Raw genomic sequence first — 7,130 nt, 5'->3', positions numbered from 1 at the left:
TGGTCCTCTGTGGGGTCTCAATGGGTCTCTATGGGGTCTCAATGGGTCTCTCTTGGGTCTCTGTGGGGACACTGGGTCTCTGTGGGGTCTCTATGGGTCTCTCTTGGGGTCCCTGTGGGTCTCAATGGGTCTCAATGGGGTCTCAATGGGTCTCTCTTGGGGTCTCTGTGGGGTCTCAATGGGTCTCAATGGGTCTCTATGGGGACACTGGGTCTCTGTGGGGTCTCTATGGGTCTCTATTGGGGTCTCTATGGGGACACTGGGTCTCTGTGGGGTCTCTATGGGTCTCTATTGGGGTCTCTATGGGGACACTGGGTCTCTGTGGGGTCTCTATGGGTCTCTATTGGGGTCTCTATGGGGACACTGGGTCTCTGTGGGGTCTCTATGGGTCTCTCTTGGGGTCTCTGTGGGGACACTGGGTCTCTGTGGGGTCTCAATGGGTCTCTATTGGGGTCTCTGTGGGGTCTCAATGGTGCCCTATGTGTCTCTATGGGGTCTCTGTGGGTGTCTATGGTGCCCTATATGTCTCTATGGGGTCTCTGTGGGTCTCAATGGTGCCCTATATGTCTCTATGGGGTCTCTGTGGGTCTCAATGGTGCCCTATATGTCTCTATGGGGTCTCTGTGGGTTTCTATGGTGCCCTATGTGTCTCTATGGGGTCTCTGTGGGTCTCAATGGTGCCCTATATGTCTCTATGGGGTCTCTGTGGGTCTCTATGGTGCCCTATGTGTCTCTATGGGGTCTCTGTGGGTCTCTATGGTGCCCTATATGTCTCTATGGGGTCTCTGTGGGTTTCTATGGTGCCCTATGTGTCTCTATGGGGTCTCTGTGGGTCTCTATGGTGCCCTATATGTCTCTATGGGGTCTCTGTGGGTTTCTATGCGCCTGTACGGGGTCTCTATGGGGACGCTGGTTCCCTATTGTCTCTATGGGGTTTTTATGGAGACACTGGGGCTCTATAGGGTCCCAACCAATGTGGTTTTAGGGTCATCCCATCCCGTAGGGTCATCCCATCCAACGGGACGTTGTGCGTCCCCACTACCCCACCCCATTACCGTTCACCCCAACCCCAATGCCGCTGTCCCCACCCCATTACCAGTGACCCCATAACCCCACCCCACTGCCGCTGTCCCCACCCCATTACCAGTGACCCCATAACCCCACCCCACTCCCCATCGCCCCAACCCCATAACCGCCACCCCACTGCCACTGTGCCCACCCCATTACCAGTGACCCCATAACCCCACCCCATTACCATTCACCCATAACCCCACCCCACTGACACTGTCCCCACCCCATTACCAGTGACCCCATAACCCCACCCCATTCCCCATCGTCCCCACCCCACATACCCACCCCAATGTCCCAGTCCCCACCCCATTGTCATTGGCCCCACAACCCCACCCCATTACCATTCACCCCATAACCCCACCCCACTGCCATCGTCCCCCCCACAACCCCACCCCAATGTCCCAGTCCCCTCCCCATAACCAGTGACCCCATAACCCCACCCCACTCCCCATCGCCCCCAACCCCATAACCGCCACCCCAATGCCATTATCCCCAACCCCACAACCCCACCCCATTACCAGTGACCCCATAACCCCACCCCACTCCCATCGTCCCCAACCCCACAACCCCACCCCAACACCCAGTGTCCCCACCCCATTGCAACCCCAACCCCACCCCACTGCCACTGTCCCCACCCCATTACCAGTGACCCCATAACCCCAACCCCACTGCCATCGTCCCCAACCCCACAACCCCACCCCAATGTCCCAGTCCCCACCCCATTGTCATTGACCCCATAACCCCACCCCATTACCAGTGACCCCATAACCCCACCCCACTGCCACTGTCCCCACCCCATTCCCAGTGACCCCATAACCCCACCCCACTCCCCATCGCCCCAACCCCATAACCGCCACCCCAATGCCATTATCCCCAACCCCACAACCCCACCCCATTACCACTGACCCCACAACCCCACCCCATTACCAGTGACCCCATAACCCCACCCCACTCCCCATCGTCCCCAACCCCATAACCGCCACCCCACTGCCATCGTCCCCAACCCCACAACCCCACCCCAATGTCCCAGTCCCCACCCCATTGTCATTGACCCCACAACCCCACCCCATTACCAGTGACCCCACAACCCCACCTCCTTACCAGTGACCCCATAACCCCACCCCACTCCCACTCGCCCCACCCCATTACCGTCCACCCCACATCCCCACCCCACCGCCACAATCCCCACCCCATTACCAGTGACCCCATAACCCCACCCCATTACCGTTCACCTCATAACCCCACCCCACTGCCACTGTCCCCACCCCATTACCAGTGACCCCATAACCCCACCCCACTCCCCATCATCCCACCCCATTACCAGTGACCCCATAACCCCACCCCACTGCCACTGCCCCACCCCATTACCAGTGACCCCATAACCCCACCCCACTACCCATCGCCCCCAACCCCATTACCAGTGACCCCATAACCCCACCCCACTCCCCATCGCCCCCAACCCCATAACCGCCACCCCACTGCCATCGTCCCCAACCCCCCAACCCCACCCCATTACCAGTGACCCCATAACCCCACCCCATTACCAGTGACCCCACAACCCCACCCCACTGCCACTGTCCCCACCCCATTACCAGTGACCCCATAACCCCACCCCACTGCCATCGTCCCCAACCCCACAACCCCATCCCAATGTCCCAGACCCCACCCCATTGTCATTGACCCCATAACCCCACCCCATTACCATTTACCCCATAACCCCACCCCACTGCCACTGTCCCCACCCCATTACCAGTGACCCCATAACCCCACCCCACTCCCCATCGCCCCCAACCCCATAACCGCCACCCCACTGCCATCGTCCCCAACCGCACAACCCCACCCCAATGTCCCAGTCCCCACCCCATTACCAGTGACCCCACAACCCCACCCCATTACCAGTGACCCCATAACCCCACCCCACTCCCCATCGCCCCAACCCCATAACCGCCACCCCAATGCCATTATCCCCAACCCCACAACCCCACCCCATTACCAGTGACCCCATAACCCCACCCCACTCCCCATCGCCCCCAACCCCATAACCGCCACCCCACTCCCATCGTCCCAACCCCACAACCCCACCCCAATGTCCCACTCCCCACCCCATTGTCATTGACCCCAAACCCCACCCCATTACCAGTGACCCCACAACCCCACCTCCTTACCAGTGACCCCATAACCCCACCCCACTGCCACTGTCCCCACCCCATTACCAATGACCCCATAACCCCACCCCACTCCCCATCGCCCCCAACCCCATAACCGCCACCCAATGCCATTATCCCCAACCCCACAACCCCACCCCATTACCAGTGACCCCATAACCCCACCCCACTCCCCATCGCCCCAACCCCATAACCGCCACCCCAATGCCATTATCCCCAACCCCACAACCCCACCCCATTACCAGTGACCCCATAACCCCACCCCACTCCCCATCGCCCCCAACCCCATAACCGCCACCCCACTCCCATCGTCCCCAACCCCACAACCCCACCCCAATGTCCCACTCCCCACCCCATTGTCATTGACCCCACAACCCCACCCCATTACCAGTGACCCCACAACCCCACCTCCTTACCAGTGACCCCATAACCCCACCCCACTGCCACTGTCCCCACCCCATTACCAATGACCCCATAACCCCACCCCACTCCCCATCGCCCCCAACCCCATAACCGCCACCCCACTGCCATCGTCCCCAACCCCACAACCCCACCCCATTACCCCCGACCCCACAACCCCACCCCAATGTCCCAGTCCCCACCCCATTGTCATTGACCCCACAACCCCACCCCATTACCCCCGACCCCACAACCCGACCCCAACACCCCATTGCTGCCCCCACATCCACGCGGTTCCCGGGGTCTCCTATATTTATTTGGGGGGGGGGGGGGCTCAGAGGTGGGGCCGGAATAACTTAAAAATGGGGGGGAGGGGCGTATTTACAAAGGGGGGGGGGAGGGGGGGGGGGAGGGGACATGGGGACAGAAGGACAGGGGGACATCGGGGGCGGCGACCCCACAGTCCTGGGGGTGTCGGTGTCCCCCTCCCTCCCCCCCAAATCCCGAGTGCTGACGTCCCCAAATGGGGTGGGGGTCCCCAATGGGGTGGGGGTCCCAGTCCCACGATGTCCCCAGGGTGGGGGTCTCGGTGTCACCATGTCCCCAAAGTGGGGGGTCCCAGCTCCGAGATGGGGGGTCCCAAGGTCGCCACGTCCCCAGGGTTGGGGTCTTCACTCCATGGTGTCCCCGAGGTGGGGGTCCCGATGTCACCATGACCCCATGGTGGGGGTCCCGGCTCCATGGTGGGGGTCTCAGTGTCACCATGTCCCCATGGTGGGGGTCCCAGTCCCATGGTGTCCCCAGGATGGGGGTCCCGATGTCACCATGTCCCCATGGTGGGGGTCCCAGTCCCATGGTGTCCCCAGCATGGGGGTCTCGATGTCACCATGACCCCAAGATGGGGGTCCCAGTCCCACTGCGACCCCAGGGTGGGGGTCTCGGTGTCACCATGTCCCCAAAGTGGGGGGTCCCAGCTCCGAGATGGGGGTCCCAAGGTCACCACGTCCCCAGGGTTGGGGTCTTCACTCCATGGTGTCCCCGAGGTGGGGGTCCCGATGTCACCATGACCCCATGGTGGGGGTCCCAGCTCCAAGATGGGGGTCTCAGTGTCACCATGACCCCATGGTGGGGGTCTCAGTGTCACCATGTCCCCATGGTGGGGGTCCCAGTCCCATGGTGTCCCCAGGCTGGCGGTCTCGATGTCACCATGACCCCATGGTGGGGGTCCCGGCTCCATGGTGGGGGTCTCAGTGTCACCATGTCCCCATGGTGGGGGTCCCGATGTCACCATGACCCCATGGTGGGGGTCCCAGCTCCAAGATGGGGGTCTCAGTGTCACCATGTCCCCATGGTGGGGGTCCCGATGTCACCATGACCCCATGGTGGGGGTCGCAGCTCCATGGTGGGGGTCTCAGTGTCACCATGACCCCATGGTGGGGGTCCCAGTCCCATGGTGTCCCCAGGATGGGGGTCCCGATGTCACCATGTCCCCAAGATGGGGGTCCCAGTCCCATACTGTCCCCAGGCTGGGGGTCCCGATGTCACCATGACCCCATGGTGAGGGTCCCAGTCCCATAGTGTCCCCAGCATGGGGGTCTCGATGTCACCATGACCCCAAGATGGGGACCCCAGTCCCACTGCGACCCCAGGGTGGGGGTCACGGTGTCACCACGTCCCCACTGTTGGGGTCTTCACTCCATGGTGTCCCCAAGGTGGGGGTCCCGATGTCACCATGACCCCATGGTGGGGGTCCCAGCTCCATGGTGGGGGTCTCAGTGTCACCATGTCCCCATGGTGGGGGTCCCGATGTCACCATGACCCCATGGTGGGGGTCCCGGCTCCAAGATGGGGGTCTCAGTGTCACCATGTCCCCATGGTGGGGGTCCCAGTCCCATGGTGTCCCCAGGATGGGGGTCCCGATGTCACCATGTCCCCATGGTGGGGGTCCCAGCTCCAAGATGGGGGTCTCAGTGTCACCATGACCCCAAGGTGGGGGTCCCAGCTCCAAGATGGGGGTCTCAGTGTCACCATGTCCCCATGGTGGGGGTCCCGGCTCCATGGTGGGGGTCTCAGTGTCACCATGTCCCCAAGGTGGGGGTCCCAGCTCCAAGATGGGGGTCTCAGTGTCACCACGTCCCCATGGTGGGGGTCCCAGCTCCATGGTGATGCCAGGGTGGGGACCCCAATGTCACCGTGTCCCCAAGATGGGGGTCTCAGTGTCACCATGACCCCAAGGTGGGGGTCCCAGCTCCAAGATGGGGGTCTCAGTGTCACCATGTCCCCATGGTGGGGGTCCCGGCTCCATGGTGGGGGTCTCAGTGTCACCACGACCCCAAGCCGGGGGTCCCAGTTCCACGGTGACCCCAGGGTGGGGGACTCGGTGTCACCATGTCCCCAAGGGGGGGGGGGGGGTCCCAGCTCCAGGACGGGGGTCTCAGTGTCACCATGCCCCACTCTGGGGGTCCCAGTCCCATGGTGTCCCCAGGGTGGGGGTCCCAAAGTCACCACGTCCCCAACAGGACGAGAGGCGGGGTGTTTTTTTTTTGGGGGGGGGGGATTTGGAGGGGATTTGGGGGGGGGGGGAGGGATGTCCCACTGTCACCACGTCCCCAAGGCATCCCAGCCCCCTGGGGGTCCCAAGAGGAGGGGCTGAGATGAGGTGGGAGGGGGGGGGGGGGTCCCGGGCTCAGAGAGATCAGCAGCGCCTGGTTTGGGGGGGGGGGGGGGGGGGGGGGTGGTGGTTGCGACCCCCCCCCCACGTCACACGCCGGGCACATCGGGGCAGCCGGGGGGGGCTTCCGTTTGATGCCCAGGTAGATGGCAACTGTGGGGGGGGGAGAGAAGGGAGGGGATTAAAAGGGGGGGAGGGGGGGGAGGGGGGCTATGGGGGGTGGGATTTGGGGCGGTTGGGGGGGAGTGTGGGGCAGTTATGGGGGCTATGGGGCACCGGGAAGGGTGGTGGGGGGGGGGATATTGGGGTGGTTGTGGGGCAGATTTGGGGTTATGGGGCACTGAAAGAGACTGGGTGGGACTTGGGGTGGCTATGGGGGGCTATGGGGCACCGGGAGGGGGGGGGGGGGATTGGGGTGGTTGTGGGGCAGATATGAAGGTTATGGGGCACTGAAAGAGACTGGGTGGGACTTGGGGTGGCTATGGGGGGCTATGGGGCCGGAAGGGGAGGGGGGGGGGATATGGGGTGGTTGTGGGGCAGATATGGGGGTTATGGGGCACTGAAAGAGACTGGGTGGGACTTGGGGTGGCTATGGGGGGCTATGGGGCACGGCGAAGGGGGGGGGATATGGGGTGGTTGTGGGGCAGATATGTGGGGTTATGGGGCACTGAAAGAGGCTGGGTGGGACTGGGGTGGCTATGGGGTATGGGGCACCAGGAAGGTGGGGGATATGGTGGTTGTGGGGCAGATATGGGGTTATGGGGCACTGAAAGAGACTGGGTGGGACTTGGGGTGGCTATGGGGGGCTATGGGGCACCGGGAAG

The 7,130-nt window shown here is 62.9% G+C and overlaps 1 long non-coding RNA gene across 1 annotated transcript; it reads left to right on the top strand.

Annotated features, from left to right (window-relative positions):
- Positions 1-4,070: 4,070 nt before the first annotated feature.
- On the top strand, positions 4,071-5,668 carry LOC146541919 (uncharacterized). The gene is made up of 2 exons (XR_014880808.1): positions 4,071-5,285; positions 5,348-5,668. It is a non-coding gene; the product is annotated as an uncharacterized LOC146541919 (long non-coding RNA).
- The last annotated feature ends 1,462 nt before the right edge of the window (positions 5,669-7,130 follow it).

Source organism: Meleagris gallopavo, unplaced genomic scaffold, assembly GCF_905368555.1.
Source record: "Meleagris gallopavo unplaced genomic scaffold, MGAL_WU_HG_1.1 scaffold_16, whole genome shotgun sequence".
NCBI lineage: Eukaryota > Metazoa > Chordata > Aves > Galliformes > Phasianidae > Meleagris > Meleagris gallopavo.
The sequence above is the reverse complement of the archived record's forward strand: the minus strand, read 5'-3'. Positions and strand labels throughout refer to the sequence as shown.